Source organism: Puma concolor, chromosome B3, assembly GCF_028749965.1.
Source record: "Puma concolor isolate L17-30 chromosome B3, mPumCon1.1.hap2, whole genome shotgun sequence".
NCBI classification, from domain to species: domain Eukaryota; kingdom Metazoa; phylum Chordata; class Mammalia; order Carnivora; family Felidae; genus Puma; species Puma concolor.
In genome coordinates this window covers 456,560-478,263 of record NC_141672.1, presented here as the reverse complement: position 1 = coordinate 478,263, position 21,704 = coordinate 456,560, and the positions used below count along the sequence as shown (strand labels likewise).

General features: G+C 44.9%; 2 pseudogenes across 1 annotated transcript in view; both read right to left on the bottom strand.

Annotated features, from left to right (window-relative positions):
- Positions 1–21,237, bottom strand: part of LOC147579585 (immunoglobulin heavy variable 3-74 pseudogene) — a 60,873-nt pseudogene extending 39,636 nt beyond the window's left edge. Inside the window, exon 1 of the transcript XR_015251829.1 lies at positions 21,118–21,237. The product of XR_015251829.1 is annotated as an immunoglobulin heavy variable 3-74 pseudogene (transcript). The remainder of the gene's footprint in view (positions 1–21,117) is intronic.
- On the bottom strand, positions 5,441–7,262 carry LOC147579586 (disintegrin and metalloproteinase domain-containing protein 29-like; annotated as a pseudogene).
- Positions 21,238–21,704: the final 467 nt, after the last annotated feature.

Sequence of the window (21,704 nt, the reverse complement as noted above, 5' to 3'; positions counted from 1 at the left end):
AGCCCACCACCCAGGGTCAGTCTCAGGAACAACCCACAGCTACAGACCCAAGATTAGAACCCTCCGCGGAGAGAAGCCCCAGGCTCAGGCCCCACCAGGGGAAGCTGTGCCCTGCGGCCCCTACAGGAAACCCACCGCGCCTGCAGCCGGGCCGGGAGGCGCCTGCTCGCCCTGCAGCCCTGCTTTCCTCCTGCGGACCTCGCTTCAAAACCAGCCTCCCAACTTCCTCTTCCCCGGAAACAGCGTTCCTCTCCGTGTGCTCCCCACCCGGCCGCGGTTTTGCCACAGCTTGCTGGGCCCGGATGGCAGTTCTCCGCTACTCCTGAATAAACCCGCTTTTGCTGGTAACATAACTGGCGGCGTTATTTCCAAGGGCAACGGAAGGATAAACGAGGACACTCGCAGGATGGGAGATCAGCACACACACACCACGTGCACGTCTGCACGCTCCTGACGACCCGTCGGAAAGAGAAAGGAAGAGACTGTGCCATTTGCAACCGCCGCAGAAGGAACGACGTGCCCCAGAGGAAATCTGAGCAAGGAGGTGGCAGCCCTGCTGTCCCAGCCAGGACAGGGCATTGGGGACAGAAACGGAGGAAGACGCACGGGGGCAGAGAGCGGCTCTGTGCTCCTGGCCGCGGAGGAACCGACCCCGAGAGCACGTCTGTCCTGCCCGGAGCGACCTGCAGCTCCGGGGTGTCGCACCGAACTCCCCACGGCGCCGTCGCAGACTCGGGAGGGACACCCCGCCCCGCGCGGAGGCTGAAGGGACCCGCGAGGCCAGAGCGGCGGGAGTGCAAGCTCCGCCAGGGGACCGACCCCGCTCCTGGACCGCGAACCGCATGAGGAAGCGGCGGGAACCGAGTGGGCGCGGAGCAGGAACACGGCCGCGCGGCCCCGCCGCCCGGCGCCGGTGAGGTAAGCCCCGCGGGGGACACGGTGTCACCGCGCACGACGCCGCGCAGGGTCCTTTCCCCCCAGGGTCTGGGGAACACCGCCCCCCTCAGCCTCCAGGTTCCGGAAGCTCCTCTTCCTGGGGCCTGGCTTTCTCCTCACCTGCTCCTCCCTTGGCGGGACCTGAGGAGACCGGGTTCTTGTCCGTGTGGACGCGGGGCCACGTCCCCCTGAATCCTCCACAGCGGGTCCTGACCAGACCGGGTTCTTGTCAGTGTGGACGCGGGGCCACGTCCCCCTGAATCCTCCTCAGCGGGTCCTGAGGAGACCGGGTTCTTGTCCGTGTGGACGCGGGGCCACGTTCCCCTGAATCCTCCACAGCGGGTCCTGAGAGGACCGGGTTCTTGTCTGTGTGGACGTGGGCGCTCGTCCACCCGACGTCTCCACAGCGGGACCTGAGGAGACCGATTCTTGTCCATGTGGACGCGGGGCTACGTGCCCCTGAATCCTCCACAGCGGGTCCTGAGTAGACCGGGTTTTTGTCCGTGTGGACACAGGCCCGGTCCTCCCGAATCCTCCACAGCGGGTCCTGACGAAACCGGGTTCTTGTCGGTGTGGACACGGGCCCTCGTTTCCCCGAAGTCTCCACAGCGGGTCCTGTGGAGACCGGGTTCTTGTCCGTGTGGACGCGGGGCCACGTCCCTCTGAATCCTCCACATCGGGACCTGAGGAGACCGATTCTTGTCCGTGTGGACGTGGGCACTCGTCCACCCGAAGTCTCCACAGCGGGTCGTGAAACACCGGGTTCTTGTCCGTGTGGACGCAGGCCCAGGTCCTCCCGAATCCTCCACAGCGGGTCCTGACGAAACCGGGTTCTTGTCAGTGTGGACACAGGGCCACGTCCCCATGAATCCTCCACAGTGGGTCCTGAGGACACCGGGTTCTTGTCTGTGTGGACGTGGACACTCGTCCACCCGAAGTCTCCACAGAGGGTCCTGACGAATCCGGGTTCTTGTCGGTTTGGACGCGGGCCCTCGTCTTCCCGAATCCTCCACAGCGGGTCCTGAGAGGACCGGGTTCTTGTCCGTGTGGACGCAGGCCCAGGTCCTCCCGAATCCTCCACAGCGGGTCCTGACGAAACCGGGTTCTTGTCAGTGTGGACATGGGGCCACGTCCCCCTGAATCCTCCACAGTGGGTCCTGAGGACACCAGGTTCTTGTCTGTGTGGACGTGGACACTCGTCCACCCGAAGTCTCCACAACGGATCCTGAGGAGACCGGGTTCTTGTCGGTCCGGACGTGGGCCCTAGTCCACCCCAAGACTCCACAGCGGGTCCTGTAGAGACTGGGTTCTTGTCGGTTTGGACCTGGGACTTCGTCCTCCCGAATCCCTCACAGCGGGTCCGGATGAAGCCGGTTCTTGTCAGCATGGACACAGGCCCTAGTCCTACCGAATCCTCCACAACAGGTCCTGATGAAACCGGGTTCTTGTCGGTGTGGACCTGGGCCTTAGTCCTCCCAAATCCTCCGCAGGGGGTCCTGTGGAGACCAGGTACTTCTGGGTTTGGACATGGGCCCTAGTCCTCTTGAATCCTCCACAGCGGGTCCTGACGAAACCAGTTCTGGTCGGCGTGGACGCGGGCCCTCCTCCGCCAGAAGTCTCCACAGTGGGTCCTGAGATCAGGTTCTTGTCACGTGGACAGGAACCTATGTCGTCCTGTTCCCCCACTGTGAATGTAATGGCACAGACTTAAGGTCAGAGTGGTCCTTCATGAAGAACTCCTTAGATTGTGTTGTCAAGGGTCTCTACTCCAGGTTGGAAATGGTCAAGGATCTTGGGCTCATGACACAAGGCAAAAACAAAAAACAAAACACCCACACTCTTTGAATTGTCCCCATTCTTTCTTAGAGGTGGATTGGGTCTCTCCCAGTGGGCATGTGCTGCCATGCCATAAAAATCCAAGTCCCAGGAATCAGAGCTTCTTTCTTCCTACCTCTGTGGGCTCTGAGGGCTTGGGGAGCGTCTTCCTCAGAGCCTTTCCCCCTTTTTTTTTGTCTGTGTCTCCTGCCCTGTGCCTTGGCGTGCTTGTCATGGTCTTTTGATAGAATGAAAAGCCTGGAGGCTCCTCTACGGTGTCTCTGTAAACAGGCTGTGGATACTTTGAATTTTTCAGTGAATGATGAATTTGGCGGTCTTGGACCAATCCAGTCAGCTGCAGCATGTCAAGTGCTGTAAGCAACAGCTCGGAGCCAATGACGAAACCACAAAAGCCAATCAATGTCCTTGTCTCCCTCCCTTTGGACAAATGATTCCAGGAAGCCTTGCATTTCCATGATGGTATAGTGCCTGTCACCATTTCTGTCTCTCACGCTGGTCCTTGGACATGTTGTTGTAGTGGCTCGTGACAGGGAAAATCTGGGATAGAAGTTATTTCTTCCCAGACTTGTGTTCTGTGGCCTCCCACACTGAGGTGTCCCACTCAACACCTGAGAAGTGGGGAGCCATTGGCGACAGCAGCGAGGATTGCAGCCACTAGGGGGAGCTTGCCTTGGCCAAGTCCTCCACCCTGGGTGCCATGATGCTCCTTGTAGATTTGCCTCCATCACTAGCTAGGGCTGGCTAATCAAGCACAACACCACGGTGCTGGCCGCAACACACTGGACCAAGCAGCTGGCGTCTTCTTTGACACTAATCTAGGAACACTGTCCTTGGTGTCTACCTCCTTTGGAGGTGAATAGTAAATACACACCCCTGTACCCCCAGACTGGTGCCTGCTTGTTGGTCTCTGCAGGGAGTCTGACCTTTTATGGCACTGATAATTTAGGGTGAGGGTTTCTGGCAACACCTGGCATAAGCCCAAATCAAAGCTACAGACCACCAGCAAGCACCAGCTCCTTCCCACAGCAGCTGCGATGTGAGGGTGAGGAATGAGTGAGCCATTCTTAGGTCTAAGGCATTGTAGGGGGGCATCAGCTAGGCTCCCAATCCCATCCTTGGGGATAAATGTATTGTGGGACCTCAGCTTCTGTACTGAATTAAGAACATGTAGACTGTGACCTGCTGAAGGAAGTGGCAACAGCAAGTCACAGTGGGTGACAGGCAGCTCTCTAGGCATCTGAGCTCTTGCTTGGGGTACATGAGATGTGTGGGGCCCTTGTGACTGAAGGTGGGGTTTCAGTACACCCCCAACAAAGGAAATGGAAGCACAGGATTTATGACTTACAGAGCCCAGAACAAGAGGGCACAAGGACCCAGGGAAGGGCAGGCCTCCATCCCACATTCGCAATGATCAGGACATAGAAAAAAGTGTAGCAAGTACAGGATTTCTTGGGAGCGGATGGGGCTGAATTCGCTAACTTTCACAGGCTCACCGCTGTGTTATTCTAGAAGGTGCTTGGAAAACCAAAGTGGGAACCCTAGGCAGATTCTTATGTAAGGTAAACTCACTGAAAAGTAGGCAAGAGTAAGAAAGCAGGGATTCACAGTTACCGGTCTCCCTCTGGATGCTAGAGTCATCCATAGACACTTGTGCCTACCTTTCTGATTGATTTATGGGGTGCTCCTTTCAGCCTCATGGTCTCAGTCTCCCACATTTGGAAATTTGCTGTCCAGAGAGGCACAGCTTGCGCTAGGTGGAACCTAATGCCAGTCCCCTTCCCTCACAGCCCGCAGACACCCCCGTGTGGACAAGCAGTATGGGTGGGTGGTAGCCCTCCATTATCCTGAGCCCACATGGGACTGGGGGAATACAGATTACCTGCAGAATGAGGAACTTTTCAGTCCACAACAGCGTAGTTTTGGAGAAAACTCATGACGTTGCCAATAAAGGAGCTTGTGTCAACTTCTCTTAATTCTGGAACCAGACACTTCCGCTCAAGACACAGCTCTGACTCAGGTCCTCTTCCCAGAAACTAAGGCTCAGTTTGGGCTCTGACAGGCTTAAAAACTACATAAAAGCCACAAGCATGCAGTTTTCAAGTTTTATATCAGAGTGCTGGTCGGTGACCATGAGAGACCTGGTGTCAGAGCTGTGATGTGCCTGAGGACCCCTGTGTCTCCCGCAGACCCTTGGAAATGTGGATGTCAGCTGTGCTGCCTCAGTACTGTATTTTTAAAGATGCACCAGATGCATTGTCTATAGTTGTTCAGAGGTCTGGAGGCTAAATTATGGATTGTCTTCTCCAAAAATCTCTTCCTTAACTTTCTCTGTGTTTATAGTTCTGACATTTCCAGAAACAACAAAGAGGAATGCAGCTATTAGGGCATAAATGTGACCAAAAACCACTCTGAGATATACCATGGATTCATGACTTTGCCTGACTGACTGAATTCTTCTTGGAGGGGTCCACAGTCTGTGCTCCCACCAGTGCCTTGTCCATGCACCATGGAGGATCCCAGCCTATGTGGCAGTGGCAGTTCCTGTTATGGTTGCACATCCCTCTGTGACTGCATTTCTCTGGGATACAGTCATAATTCAGCTGAGCCCCACTGCCATTGGAATAGGTATCCTGAGAGAACTTTCCAGAAGCACAGGAAGTACCAGTTCTCACATGACCAATCTGGGTTGTTCCTGTGCTACGATGTGAATCCAGCCCCAAACATCAGAACCCAGGATCTCAGACAGATGGAATCCAACATGCTCTTGCAGCTGAGGGAGATGTGTGACATTCCTACACTGCAGCCTTCCATATGGAACGTCTGTGTGGGAATGGGGTTCAGCGTTGAATTCCCCAGGGTCGTCTGCAGTGTCTATATTGGCTGCCTTTATGATTTATGGTATAGCAGACATCTTCATCTTTCCCAGAATTTCTGCCAAAGCTTTCTTGGCAGTGAATAGTGCGGTCAGTGCAGTTTCCATGATAGCAGCAGCCCTCTTCAGTGCACGCGGTTCCATCTTGCATATGGAAGTCATCAGGGTATGCCAAGTTCACCCCATGGCAGGACTCTGGAAGATCACGTATATTTTGGATTGGTCTGCAGAGTGTCCAAGCAGCGGAGTTGGTGCAGTCTGTATAGCATCTGCCTGTATTACATTTGCCCCCAGGGGTTAAGGTACAATCACGCATACAGCCTAGATTGCTGTAGCACTGCTTGAATGAGCCGCAGTCACACTGCTTGCCTGGATCCACTATGTAGTTTCCATAATGATAGTGGGTCAGGCTTTTATTTAAATGCACCATTTCAGTGTTGAACATGCACTTGCCTGTTCCACAATTCATTATGTGCTGCATATGAATGAAGGAACTGAAAGCTTCCATTATACCAGTTAATTGGGTCCTAAGGCAGCTGGACCTTTTTTGGCAAGCACATTCATCAGTGACAATGCACAAGCCACTATTTCTTGCAATCTGATGTGTTGCTATGACAGACAAGAGTAAGTAATGTCAGCCTAAATAACCCAGAATGATGGCATATAACCCATTGGTGGATGGCATATAGAATATACAACTGGAGTGCAATGAACCTCATGGGGCCCATCTCAAATCACAATTAAGGGTGAATGTGTTTTAAGAAATCGAAAATACTTTGACTCATACTATTGAAGAGAAAAAAAGGGGCTCTGATGCAACACATAATTGCCCGTGTGAGCTTGATGTCTCTCACTATAAATGACCATGAAACCAATAACTTACATCAATACCATGAAATATTGACTCAATTAAGCTAACTAGCCTTATTAGAAATTGGGCACCTTTTTCCACGTGGTTAACACACTATACATTGTTTTGAAACTGAGAGAAATTCCTTTGAAAATTCTGTGATGGGATGAACAGAACTTACTAGAGATCCTTGGGGCTGCACTGGCATTTCCTTGAGGAACAGGGGGTCCCCTGTCCTCCTTATATCCCAGGTTATACGTAGGTCCCATTGCACAGATGTCTGCGACTCTCTGAGAAACAAAGTGTTCAAACCATTGGAAATCACTGAGCGGTCTCATTTCATAGGCAAGTTAATCCAACTTCATGATATCTTCAAGGCTGCCATAGCCTGTGTCAATTGTGACCATGGAAAAAGGAAACTCCTCCAGGTAGCCGAGGTAGTAACAGTCTGGAGGCATGAAGGGGTAATCCATCTGCAAGTCTCCCTGAGCATCCTGAGTCATCACCTGCAGAGTCTGGACCAAAAGAGTTTCTTGTGCCGCATGTGCATAACATGTCTCTTGCCCCAAAACGCAGGCTATAGGACAGACAGCCAGGCATCTGAATGCCTTTGGTGTGGTGCGGCTCCTACTTGGGAATTACCACCTCAGAGGAGATGTAGCGCCATGAGGGATGCCCTTGAGAACCCTGCACAGGAGCCAGCACTGCCCAGAGTGCAAACAGCAAGAGGGGCGCCCTCAGGGTGACCTGGCCCTCTGCCAGCCTCATGCCCCTGCTCAGGGACATCTGCCAGTGAAAATGGATAAATGGAGGATGCTCAGCAAAGCCAGGTCTAGACCATCAGACAGAGCAGAGGGCTGTGCCAAGTGGCTAGCACGCTACACCTGGGGGCCACCTGTGGAGTTCGGCAACATTCCCAGGGTGTGGCATTGGGTACCCTGCACATCAGTTCAGCTGGGGTGGATGTGGGAGGGGCAGGTGGGCCATGGTCAAGAGTGGTCACATGGACATGGGTAGGGATTTGGACCCAGACACCTGGCTCTGGTCAACACCTTCAATCTTTCCTCCAGCTACTTGCATATGGGCTATGCAGTTATAACACCCTGAACTTCTCTACCATTTCCATGTCCTGTGGTACTGCTGGGTCACTTTCTTTGGATGACGCCTTTTCCTCATTACAGAGACCACTGCTTTTGCTTCCTTGTAATGTGGAGATAAACATTGTCAGTTTTACCTTTATGGGTGATGCAAAAAATCTCCTTGTAGTTTTATGTGTCTTATTCTCCTTGGCTACTAGTTTGCAAGCCATTTGGTCCTTTTGGGTTTGCTTTGAAGGTTCCTCTGAGTTCACTGAGGAAAACATTTCTCAGTATTCTGAGTGATGATTGGTGAACTACAAGGTTGTATTTTAGTATTTTCTTATGCCAGCTGGGGAGAACAGAAAGTACTGCTGACCATGTGTGAGCCCCAGGGGTTTTCTCCTCTATTCCCTTATGGTGGTTGTTTCCTGGCCTCTGGCAGTCTCCTCCCATGTAGTTTGGTTCCCTCTTCAGCTGGAGATGCAGGGAAGTTGAGGTTACTTTGGCAGCTTGTACCATGGAGTCTGCCCATGATCAAAAGATGGTATTGACCATGGAACTGCCTTGTTTAAGTACCCTCTACTGCTTTAAAACCCCCTGGGTCAGGGAGAAACCTCAGAGTTGGCATTTGGACAAGAGTTTGCCTTTTCCCCAGTGTGTGGCCTTCTGAATATAGCTCAAATTACTTTCCCACAAAACTAAAACTTTGAACATTGACCTTTCCAGCAACAGGCAGCTGAATTTGGGTTTTGATAACAATGAAATGGAGAGTGAAATGGCAGTTTCCAGGGCCTGGCAGGGAGGGTCAATGAGGAGTAGATCTCAAGGGCTATGATTTTGTGTTATGTAAGATGATTAAGTTCTAGAGGGGTCTCCACAACATTACCCCTGTAATTAACAATACTGTAATGTATGGTTAAAATTTTGTGAAGAGTGTGGGTCTCATTTTCAGTGAGATCTTACCACAATATAAAAGTGAAAGACCCGAGTTTTGCTTCTCACACAACAGTGTGCTGAACTGCATGGACACACTCTCTACTGATGATTTGAAACAATTTTAAAAAACTTATATGTTTTGAAAACTAACCCTGAGGATATGTCATTTACAGATATATTCTTCTATTCCATATGTTGCTTTTTTGTTTTGTTGATTGTTGCCTTCACTGTGCAGAAGCTTGCTATTTTGAGGTAGTGTCTCTGTATATATAATTTTCTTGTATTATATTACTGTAAATTCAAGAGTGTTAACATACAGTGTAGTACTGATTTTAGGGGTAGAATTTAGGGATCCATCGCATACATATAACACCCAGTTCTCATTTCAACCAGTGCCCTCCTTAATGGCCACATTCCATTTAGCCCACCTCCCCCACTTCCCCTCACTTTATTCTCTGTATTTAAGAGTGTTTTCTGGTTTCCTCCCTCTCTGTTTTGATTTATTTTATTTTTCCTTTCCATGTGTTGTGTTTCTTCTATTCCACTAACGTGTGAAATCATAGGATATTTGACTTTTTCTGACTGACTTGTTCCACTTAGCATAATACACTGTAGTTCCATCCACATTATTGTAATTGGCAAGATGTCATTCTTTTTGATGGCTAAGTAAGATTGCATTGTATATATTTACCACCTCTTCTTTATGCATTCATGTGTTGATGAATATTCGGGCTGTTCCACAATTTGGTTTTTGTTGATAAGGCTGCCATAAAGATTGGGATGCACGTGCCCCTTCGAATCAGCATTTTGGCATTCTTTGGATACCTTTGGTATCCTTGGATAAATGCAATTGCTTGATGACAGGATAGTTCCGTTTTTAATTTTTTGAGGAATCTCCACACTGTTTTCCAGAGTGGCTGCGCCAGTTTGCATTAGCATCAACAGTGCGAAAGGGTTTCGCTTTCTCTGCGTCCTTGCTGACATTTTGTGTTTTCTGAATTGTTAATTTTAGTCATTGTGACAGGTGTGAGTTGGTATCTCATTGTGGTTTTGATTTATATTTCACTGATGAAGAGTGTTGTTGAGCATCTTTATTCGTGTCTTTTTGCCATCTGGATGTCTTCTTTGGAAAAATATGTATTCATGTCTTCTGCCCATTTCTTCACTGGATTATTTGTTTTTTGAGTGTTGAGTTTGGTAAGTTGTTTATAGATTTTGGATACTAACTCTTTATCTGAGATGTCATACAAATATCTCCCCCTCCCATTTTGTCAGTTGCCTTTTAGTTTTGTTAATTTGTTCTTTCCTGTGCAGAAGTTTTTATCTTGATGAGATCCCAATAGTTTATTTTTGCTATTGTTTCCCTTGCCTCTGGGGACACGTCTAGTAAGAACTTGTTCTGGCCAAGGTCAAAGAGGTTGGTGCCTGTGTTCTCCTCTAGGATTTTGATGGTTTCGTGTCTCACATTAAGGTTTTTCATTCAATTTGTATTTATTTTTGTGTGTACTGTAAGAAAGTGATCCAGGTTCATTACAAGTTCACGATGCTGTCCAGTTTTCCCAACACCAGTTGTTGAAGGGATTTTTCCATTTGATAGTCTTTCCTGCTCTGTCAAAGATTAGTTGATCATATAGTGATATGTCCATTTCAGGTTTTTCTAATCTTTTCCATTAATCTATGTGTCTTTTTTTTGCCAGTATCATCCTGTCTTGATGACTACAGCATTGTAATATAGCTTGATGTCCAGAATTGTGATGCCTCCAGGTTTTTGTCTTTTTCAAGATCTTTGGTTATTTGGGGTCTTTTGTGCTTCCATGATAATTTTAGAGTTATTTGTTCTAGCTCTGTGAAAAATGCTGGTATTATTTGACAGGAAATTGAATTATTTCCATTGAATGTCTAGATTGCTTTGGATAGTATTGTCATTTAACAATGATTTTTCTTTTAATCCATGTGCATGTAATATTTTTCCATTTCTTTGTGTTTTCTTCAATTTCTTCCATAAATGTCCCAGACTTTTCAGAGTACAGACCTTTTACCTCTTTACTTAGGTTTATTTCTAGTATATTATGGTTTTGGTGTAATTTTAAATGGGATTGATTCCTTGATTTCTCTTTCTCCTGCTTCATTATTGGTGTATAGAAATGTAACAAATTTCTATATGTTGATTTTGTATGCTACAAATTTACAGGTTTATTGTACCAGTTCTAGCGGGTTTTTTTTTTTTGGTGGAGTCTTTCAGGTTTTCTATATATGGTATAAAATTCAACTCCAGAACTGAATAATCCTATTAAAAAATGGCCAGAAGACATGAATAAGCATTTTTCCAAATGTGACCTACAGATTGTCAATAAACACATGAAAAGATGGTCAACATCACTCCTCATCAGGGAAATATAAATCCAAACTACAATGCAGTATGAACTCACACTGGTTAGAAAGGCTGAACTCTACAGCACAAGAAACAACAGGTGTTGGTAAGGATGCAGAGAAAGAGGATCCTTTTCGAGGTGCTGGTGGGAATGCACACTGGCACAGCCACTATGGAAAACAGCATGGAGGTTCCTTAGAAAGCTAAAAATACAACTACATTACGATAGAACAAATGCACTACTAGGTATTTACCCAAAGGATACCAAAATACTAATTGAAGGGAATTGTACCTCTATGTTTATAGCAGCTGTCACAAACAGCCCAACTATGGAAACAACCCAGCCCAAGTATGCATTGATTGATGAATGGGTATAGAATACGTGGTATATCTACATAACCCCGTCCACGCACACTGGAATATTTCTCAGCCGTAAAAGGAATGACATTAGCTATTTGTAAGGACAGGTATGGGCCTAGAGAGTATTATATTTACTGAAATAAGTCAGAGAAAGACAAATATATGATTTCATCCATATGTAGAATTTAAGAAACAACAAATGGGCAAAGGGACAAATAAGAGAGAAGAGGCAAACCAAGAAATAGGCGATTTTTTCAATGTTCACTTATTTATTTAGAGAGAGAATGGGAGGTGGGGCAGAGGCAGATGGGAAGAGAATCCCAAGGAAACGTCGTGCTGTCAGTGCAAAACCAAAGTGGGGCTCGATCTCAGGAATGATGAGATCAAGGCAAGAGGCCAGATCAAGAGTCGTGGGCCTAACCCATGGAACCATGTAAGCAGCACGAAACAGATACTTAACTATAGGGGAAAAACTGATGGTTACCCTGGGGAGGGTGGGTGGAGGGATGGGGAGGTAGTTGATGGGGATTAAGGGGAGTGCTCATAACGAACACTGGGTGCTGTATTGCAATGTTGAATCACTATATTTTACACCTGAAAGTAATATTCCATTGCATGTTAACTAACTGGAATTTGAAGAAAAACTCAAATAATGTATTTATAGTGCCTGCAAATGGCCATGTTGGCAGACATCCCATGAAGAAGCATTTATTGCAGAAAATATACTACCAGAAAGAATACATAGAATATTGAACTAAGGTATGTTCTTTTCCTTTCCCACCCCAGATCAGCAAGTAGAAACTCCAGTGCAAGTAACTTGGACTATAGGGATGTGCCACTGACCCTGGCTGCAACCTCCCCTCCAGACTGTTGTAGCCAATACACACGGTTCCCGGTGACCAGCTCCTGTTCAGAGGACTCTTTCCCAGAGTGACAGGATGTCAGTGACCCTAAGCTGTTTCCTGTTGAGGCCAAGCCCCAGCAGGTGCCACTGAGATGTGCGACTCACTCATTGTTGGCAGCCCCACTCCCAGGAAGGAAGCTCTGCCCTGGGCACAGTCCACTAGGGATGCTGGGAACTTGATCACCCCAGACCTGACTTGTATGGCAGGAGTCTCATGCCACCAGGACAAGCAAGCCACAAGGCAGTGAAGCTGCCAGCCACCCGTAAACAGAGCCCTCATTTTCCAAACTGTTTGGAATCCTGTTTGTCCCAGACACGCCCTGCAGCTGCAGACCTTTGCCCAGAGTATTACCCAGGGTAAGGGGGAGATGGAGCAATCCTCTAAATCAAGGAGCAAATCTGTTCCTATAGAACTGACATTTCCAGCTGAGTGTGAGGAAGGTCTGGCCTTCATGTTGTGGGAGAGTCAGGTGCAGGAGACCAATAGTTTCAGTGGAGGATTCCTAACCTACTCCCCCTCACCTGCAGGAGAGAGCCAGAGCCAGGGACAGTGGAGGGAACAGCTCCTGTCAGAATACATATCAGACTATAGTCTCAACAACTCTCCATTCAGAGGAGTCCGAAGTTGTAGGGTTCAGTCTGTGGAGACTCCATACATCAGAGGGTGGTTGAACATAGGAGTGCTCTCCAATGAAGCAGAGTATCTCATCATGTGGTTTGGGAAAGAAAGAGATAAGGAATGCCCAACCAAACCACTGTCACCATGGTCTGGCTGTGTGAATGTCCCAGGTCACACCACCTCTGTAATTAAGAGACTACCGCCCTTCCCTCCACATCATGTCTTTGAGTTTCACCTGGTTTCAGGTGTGCATCAGTAGTGTCACATTTTTGTGGCAAAGCATCCCATTGATGGAAGTTTCGTAGTTGGTTTATTCCTTTATATTTAGAAAGACTTTTGCCTTATTCTGAGCTTCTAACACTAAGAAAGGTGCTATAAATATTTACACACCATTTATTTTCTGAGAATGGGATTTCATTCTTCAGGTTCAAATATTCGGGAGTGGTATTTCCAGGATCCCTTTTATGTCATCCATGTATAATTTCATAAGCAACAGCCAATGGTTTTCCAGAGCTGGTGTTTGTTTGTCAATCCTTCCTGCATTGTTTGAGGCCCCACGTATGCTGGATGCTCACCTGGATATTGCTGTCAGTGTTGTTTTCATTCCAGAGCCATTGGGATGTGTGTATAGGGCATCTATTGTGTTCTTGATTTGAATTTCCCTGACAGTCGATGGTGTGAAGAGTCTTCTCCAGTCCGTACCTAATGTGTCTATAACCTGAAGGATAGGATGTCTACTACACAAGGCTGTGCTTGTTTTATGGAGGTTTGTTTCCTTTCTTCCTATTGACTGTTGAGGGTTCTTAGCATACTCAAGATGCAGGTCCCTTGGTGGTTATGCAATTTGTGAATGTTGTCTCTTACTCTGTAACTTATCTTACTATTGGTATTCATGTGGGCAGAGACGCGTATTTGATTTTCAAAAAGTCTATTGATACCATTTCTTTTTATGGGTCTTGTGTTCTTAGCTATAGTTTTCATTTTCTTGATGATTGATTGCTTGTGACTAATATTTTTTTAAAGTGTTTATTCTTGATAGAGAGAGAGAGACAGAATGTGAGCGGGGAAAATCAGAGAGAGAGGGAGACAGAGAACCTGAAGCAGGCTCCAGGTTCTGAGCTGTCAGCATAGGGCCTGAAAATGGGGCTCAAACCCTCAAATCATGACATCAAGACCTGAGCTGAAGTGAGACACTTAACCAACTCAACCACCCAGGCACCCCACTGATTTCTTGACTTGCAATGTAACTAAAAGTCTTGTGTTTTTTTTTGTGGTTTCTCTCAATGTTGACGTGTTCCCTATTTGGTCTCTGGTGACTTAGAGTTTTGTCGTTTGTTTACTAATTTATAGACTCTAGCAAATCACTTTTGTGGCATGGTTTTTGCTAATATATGGAAATTATTTGGAAATATATGAAATTGAAGTTCACATATCACAAGAGTTGCCATTATGTGTCTCTTTGGCCAGACTGCTCATCAGATTTGATAGATATGCTCCTGGGGTCCAAAAACACGTTTACCTTTTCAGGTGGCGGGCGTTCTATATGTCTCAGGAGCCATTGAGCTCTGTGCACACAACCGAGTTCTTGACACAATTTTTCCTTCGCAATTCTATGTGAAACCCTCAAAATCCATTTTTTGCATTGCCAAATTTAGACACTTCATGAATAGAACACATTGAAGCTCTTGTATCATTTCCTAAAATTATTTTACTCTTGCGTGTTTTTGACTGTAATTTTTCTTCTTCCTTCCAAGGGGAGCTCATATCTGCATTTGTGGAATTCTTCCAGGCTTCTGATCTCTTAATACTTTTCCAACGTGCTGTGCAGTTTTTGACCAAATGAATACTTAGGTTTATTTGTACTCTACCACATTGGGTGATAGGAGCCCCGAGACAGGCTGCATCATATGGAGGTGTTTTTTTGTCCCCTTGTATGTTATCTGTCATATTGAATGTTTATAGAACATCTAGCCCCTCACTTCATGAACCACTAACAGGGGACATGGTTCTCTTCAAGACACAGGAAAGGAAGAGAAGGGAGCTGAGACAGCAAAGGGGAAGAAACCCCAGAACTTCTCAGGAAGCGTCAACTGTCCACACTTTCCAGTTCTGCAGATGTGGGTCCCTGCTGAGGCCCAACCTGGGTTCTTGTGCATGTGTCTGGACAAGCTGCCCATGATGTGTGGGCACAGTGGAGTTGGGAAAGGCAGCTGTGGTTTGAATTCCAGCCCACCTGGCACTGTTGTGAAAATTCATGTGTATGTTAATTTATGTCCACCATCAGTTAGGGATATAATGAGTAAATGCAAGACGTTAGACTCACTACCTTTGATTCCATGTTCATGACAATTTGTGACAAGAATTCTCCCTTCCTTTTTTCCACTTTTTAAATTTTTTAAGTTTGTGTTTAAATATTTCTTAGTTAACATATTGTGTAATATTAATTTCAGTAGTAGAATTTATTGGTTCATCACTTACATTAACACCCAGTACTCATCACAGCGCGTGGCCTCCTTAATCCCCAACACCCATTATCCCATCCCCACACACCTGCCCTCCAGCAACCCTCAGTTTGGTCTCTAACCTTAGAGTTTATTTTTAGATTTCTTGCTCTTTTTCCCCTTCCCCTAGATCTAAATTCCCCATAGGAGGAAATCATATGGTGATTGTTATCTTTGACTGACTTACTTTGCTTAGCATGATACCCTCTAGCTGCATCAACATCTTTGCAAATGGCAAGATTTCATTCTTTTTTATGACTGAGTAATATGCCATTCTATACATATAGCAGATTAATCACATGGTGGACTTTTGGTCTCTTTCCTCAGATTGGCTGTCATAGTTAATGCTGCTGTAAACATTGGGGTGCATGTGCTTCCTCAAATCAGAAGTTTTGTATGCTTTGGATGAATTCCTAGTAGAGCAATTGCTGGTATGTAAGGTTGTTTAATTTTTAGTTTTTAAACTGTTTTCTGGAATGGTCCGGGCACTTGGCATTCCAACCAAGAGTATAAAAGGGTTCCCTCCTTTCCTCATCCTCATCAATATCTGTTGTTTCCTAAGTTGTTAATTGTAGCCATTCTGACAGGTGTGTGGGCATCTCTCATTGTAGTTTTGATTTGTAATTCCCTGATGATGAGTGATGTTGAGCATATGTTTGTGTGTCGGTTAGCCATCTGAATGCTTTGTTTGGAAAAGTATCTCCTCATGTCTTCTGCCCATTTCTTCACTGGATTCTTTGTATTTTGGGTGTTGAGTTTGAGAAGTTTTTTTAATAGATTTTGGATAATAGGCCTTTATCAAATATGTGGCTTGCAAATACCTTTTTAATTTCTGTAGAATGCCTTTTAGATTACTTGATTGTTTCTTTAGCTGTGCAGAAGGTTTTTATTTTGATGTGGTCCCAGTAGTTCAAATTTGCTGTTGTTTCCCTTGCCTCTCAAGACACGTGTAGTAAGAAGTTGCTATGTCCGATGTCCAGGAGGTTGCTGCCTGTTCTCCTCTAGGATTTGATGGTCTCCTGTCTTACATTTAGGTCTTTCACCCATTTGGATTTATTTTTGTGTATGGAGTGAGAAAGTGGTTCAGTTTCATTCTTCTGCATGTTCTGGTCCAGTTTTCCCAACACCCTTTGTTGACAAGACTGTCTTTTTTTCCCATTACATAGTCTTTCCTACTTCATCCAAGATGAGGTGGCCATACATTTGTGAGTCCATATCTGGATTTACTGTTCTGTTCTCTTGATCTATGTGTCTCTTTTGTGCTTGTAGCTTACTCTCTTGATAAGTACAGCTGTGTACTATAGCATGAAATCCATAATCATGAAGTCTCCCGTTTCTTTGTGTAGCATAGACATTTCAACACTACTTGCTCCTTAAATCCATGAACATTGAAGGTGTTTCCATCTCTTTGTGTCATCCTCAGTTTCTTTCACTGTTTTTAGCGTCCTCAGAGTATAGATGTTTTAACTCTTTAGGTATCCTATTATATTTGGTGCAATTGTAAACAGGATGGATAGTTTTTTAATTTTTCTTTCTGTTTCTTCATTATTGCTGTGTAGAAATGCAGCTGATTTCAGTATGTTGATACTGTATCTTGTGACTTTGCTGAATTTGTGTATCAGTTCTTGCAATATTTTGGTGGAGTCTTGAGTTTTTTATATAGAGTGTCATGTCATCTGTGAAGAGGGAATGTTTGACTTCTTCTTTTACAACTTGAATGCGTTTATTTTTTGTTGTTGTCTGTTTTTGAGGATAAGACTTCCACTGCTGTGTTAAGTAGAATGATGGGAGTGGACATCCCTCTTGTGTTCCTGACAGTAGAGGAAAATGTTTTTTTTTTTCCCCCACTGAGGATATTAGCTGTGGGGTTTTCATGTATGGACTTTATGATGTTGAGGTCTGTTTCCTCTACCCCTTGTTGAGGGTTTTATCAAGAAAGGATGCTGTACTATGTAAATTTTTTTTTGCATCTATTGAGAGGGTCATATCCTTCGTATCCTTTCTCTGATTGATGGTATGTATTACATTGATTTATTTGTGACTATTGAACCACCCTTACAGCCAAGGAATAAATCCCACCTGGTCACGTTAAAGGATCCTTTTAATGTATTGGTGGATTCAATTTGCAAGCATTCTCTTTCTTTTTTTTTTTTTAACGTTTATTTATTTTTGAGACAGAGAGAGACAGAGCATGAATGGGGGAGGGTCAGAGAGAGGGAGACACAGAATCTGAGCTGTCAGCACAGAGCCCGACACGGGGCTCGAACTCACGGACCGCAAGATTACGACCTGAGCCAAAGTCGGACGCTTAACCGACTGAGCCATCCAGGCGCCCCTGCAAGTATTATCTTGACAATTGTTGCATTCTTGCTCATTAGGGCTAGTGGTCTGTAAGTCTCATTTTTAGTGGGGTTTAAACTGGTTTGGAACCGTGATCATACTGATCTTATAGAATGAATTTGGAAGTTTTCTTTCCATTTCTATTATTTGGAACAGTTTGTGAAGACAGGAATATTCTATTCTACTTAAATAGAATATTTTACACTCTTCTTAAATATCTGGTAGAATTCACCTGTGAACCTATCTGGCCCTGGATTTTTGTGTGTCAGTAGATTTTTGATTAATGATTCAATTTCTTTGCTCATTATCAGTCTGTTCACGTTTTCTATTTCTTCCTTTTTCAGTTTAGGTAGTTTACATTATTCTGGGAATTTATCCATTTCTTCCAGATTGCCCAATTAGTTGGCATATAAATCTCCAAACTATTTTCTCATAGTTGTATTTCTGTGGTGTCAGTCGTGATGTCTCCTCTCAAATTCTGATTATATTTACTTTCGTCCCTTCTCTTTTGTTTTTGCCAAATCTGCCCATGGGTTTATCATTTTTATTTATTCTTACAAGAACCAACTTATAGTTTCATTCATCTGTTCTACTGTTTTTCTTTGTTTCTATATCATTTATTTCTTCTCTAATCTTTTTTGTTTACCTGTTCCTGCTGGCTTTAGGGTTCATTTGTTGTTCTTTTTCTAGCTCCTTTAGTTTTAAAGTGGTTGTGTGTTTGAGACCTTTCTTCTTTCTTGAGTTTGGCCTGTACTGCTATATACTTCACTCTTCCATCAACTTTGCTGCATCCAGATGGTTTGGAACTGGCATGTTTTCATTTTCATTTGCTTCCATGTATTTTTTATTGCTTCTGTAATTTCCTGAAAATCTCATTTCGCTTTTACTACAATGTTCTTTAACCTAATGTATTGGTGGTGTTGCTGAAATTTTTCTTGTGGTCGACTTCAAGTTTCATAGTGTTGTGGTTTGAAAATGCGCATGGAATGATCTCAGTCTTTTTGTACTTGTAGAGGGCTGATTTGTGATATAGTATGTGATCTGTTCTGGAGAATGTTCCATGCACACTCAGAAAGAATGTGTATTCTGGTGCTTTAGGATGGAATGTTGTGAATATATCTGTTAAGTCCATTCAGTCCATGTGTCTTTCAAAGCCATTGTTTCCTTATTGATTTTTAGCTTAGATTGTCTTTCCATTGTTGTAAGTGGAGTGTTAATGTTCTCTATTATTACTATTGTCTATTATCAATGAGTTTCTTTATGTTTCTTATTAATTGAGTTATATATTTCAGTGCTTACATTTTTGGGGTATAAATATTTAAAGCTTCAGATCTTCTTGTTGGATAGACCCCTTTATGATGATATACTGCCTTCCTGATCTCTTGTAACAGACTTTGGTTTCAAAAGTAGTTAGTGTGATATGAGTGTGGTACTACAACTTTCTTTTGACGTCCATTAGCATGATCAATTGTTCACCCTCCCCTCACTTTCAATCTACAGGTGTTTTAGGTTGAAAATGAGTCAATCGTGTGCAGTGTGTAGAAGGATCTTGTATTTGTTTTTATCCATTCCGGTATCCTATGTCTTTTGATTGGGCATTTTGTCCATTTACATTCACAGTAATTATTGATAGATATAAACTTAGTGCCATAGTGTTACCTCCAAAGTCATTGTTTCTGGAGATTTTCTCTGTTTATTTCTAGTCTTTGTTACTTTTAGTTTTCCTTACCCACTCAAAGGGTCCCCTTTAATTTCTCGCAGGGCTGATTTAGAGGCCATGAACTCCTTTGGTTTTTGTTTTCTTGGAAATTCTATCACTCCTTGTATCTGAATGACTGCTTTACTGGAGAAAGTATTCTTAGCTGCATAATTTTCAATTGCGCATGTTGAGGATATGATTCCACTCCCTACTTGCATGAAGGTTTCTGTAGAGACACATGCCATAGTTTTTTTTAATCTTCCCTTGTTAGTTAGCAACTTCTTTTGTGTTGATGCTTTTATGGTTTTTCTTTATCTGGATATTTTGCCATTTTCCTATGATATGTCTCAGTGTTGGCCTGCCTTTTTTTTATTTTAATGGGTGTTCTCTTTGCCTCCTAGATGTGGATGTCTGTTTCCTTCCCCAGCTTGTGGAAATTTTCACTATATTGACTCAGGTAAAATGTATCCCCCTTTTTCTCCCTCTTATTCTTTTGGGACTCCTTTCAAAAGAATGTTATTACATTTTATGGAGTTGCTGATTTCCCTAAGTGTATGTTTGTGATGCAATATTTTAATTTTCCTCTTCTTTCCAGCTTCATTTCCCCTTTCCCTCATTTTTACTTCCCATGTGCTTGTTTGAACTGGAATATTGGTCTCCTCCGGCCCTTTTTCTGACAGTTACATCATGAGCTCTCCACGTTCTGAGACTAGACACTAGTCAGAATCAGACAAGGATTACATCACTGGTTTTCCTGGGTCTTCAGCTTGTGACAGTAGATCATGGGACTTCTCAACATATTTAGTTATGGAAACCAATGACCTTTGGGTTCTGTTCCTCAGGGGAATCTTGAGTACTACATGGAGATTGTTTGTCTCTCCTTTAGAGTAATTGAATAAAGCTGTAGCTCATTTAAAGTCCTGAGTAGCAAAGGGCTATGAAGAAAGAGTCACGTTGTTTGACTGGGACAAGGGCTGGGTGTGGATAATGAGGAGCTGTGGGATCCTGTGGTCCTGGCTGCACAGGGAGCGCATCTGGGAATCCTGTAAAGGTGCAGCTGTTGTGCCTCAGGAAATCTGTTATTCACTCATGTTGAGGACAGGAGTAAGCAAGTGCAAACAACTGTGTCTTTGTGCACGTTAATCTAGTTTCCTTATGACAACACAGTTGATAATTCAGAGAGTTAATAGGTAAACACAGAATCATATAACCAGGGAGGCTCCCTGGGGAAACTGCTGTGTGGAGAGGAAGCCCCAGACCCTGACAGGAAACCTGCCTGTAACTTCCATCTGCACCTGCTCCTGGGAACACAAACCATAATTGTGCATAGTGTGCACCCCCTGGTGGTACTGATCCCCTCCTGCAGGGAGGTTTGTGTCTGGGCTCCCAGTTAGGTCCCCTCACCGTGTCTCTTGCACAGTAATATGTGGCCGTGTCCTCGGTCTTCAGGCTGTTCATCTGCAGATACAGCGTGTTCTTGGCGTTGTCTCTGGAGATGGTGAATCGGCCCTTCACTTAGTCAGCGTAGCTTGTGCTACTTCCATCATATCTAATATATGCGACCCACTGCAGCCCCTTCCCTGGAGCCTGGCGGACCCAGCTCATTCCATAGCTACTGAAGGTGAATCCAGAGGCTACACAGGTGAGTCTCAGGGACCCCCCAGGCTTCACCAGGTCTCCCCCAGACTCCTCCAGCTGCACGTCACAGTGGACACCTGCAGACACAAGACATTTTGGTCAGGAAACTGTCACACATCCACTCTTTCACTCATATCCATTCACAGACTCAGTGTCCCTCATTCACCATGAATTACCTTTTAAAAGAGCAACCAGGAAAACCCAGCCCAGCACAAACTCCATGGTGAGGTGTGTGTGTTCTGTGCTGATCACAGAATGGGAACACCTGGGACTCCTGGGGCTGGGGCTCCTCTCCCAGCTCCAAGGTCGGGCTGGGTTGGTTTTATCAGCAGAGAAAGGGCCCCATTTGCATGCCTTCTGACATATATATTAAGCTGCAGGCTTAGATTTGATTGTGTAAAAGTGAATGACAGGGTTAGGGACGCACTTCTATATTAGTTTGTGTGGATGGTGGTGTGACAATATGAAGAATTCTTTTTTTTTTCAGTTTTGGATTTTTACCTTTATTAATGGAGGCCTCGGCATAATCTTTAAGAAATATTTACCTCAACAGCATGATCACGCATTATTTTCTCTTAAAATATTTTCATTTTTTAATTACTAATTAGCATTTATTTTCAGTTTGAAAAATTAACATCCAAATTAGCATATAGTGCAACAATGATTTCAGGAGTAGATTCCTTAGTGCCCCTACCAGTTTAGCCCATTACCCTCCCACAACTCCTCCAGTAGCCCTCTGTTTGTTCTCCATATGTATGAGTCT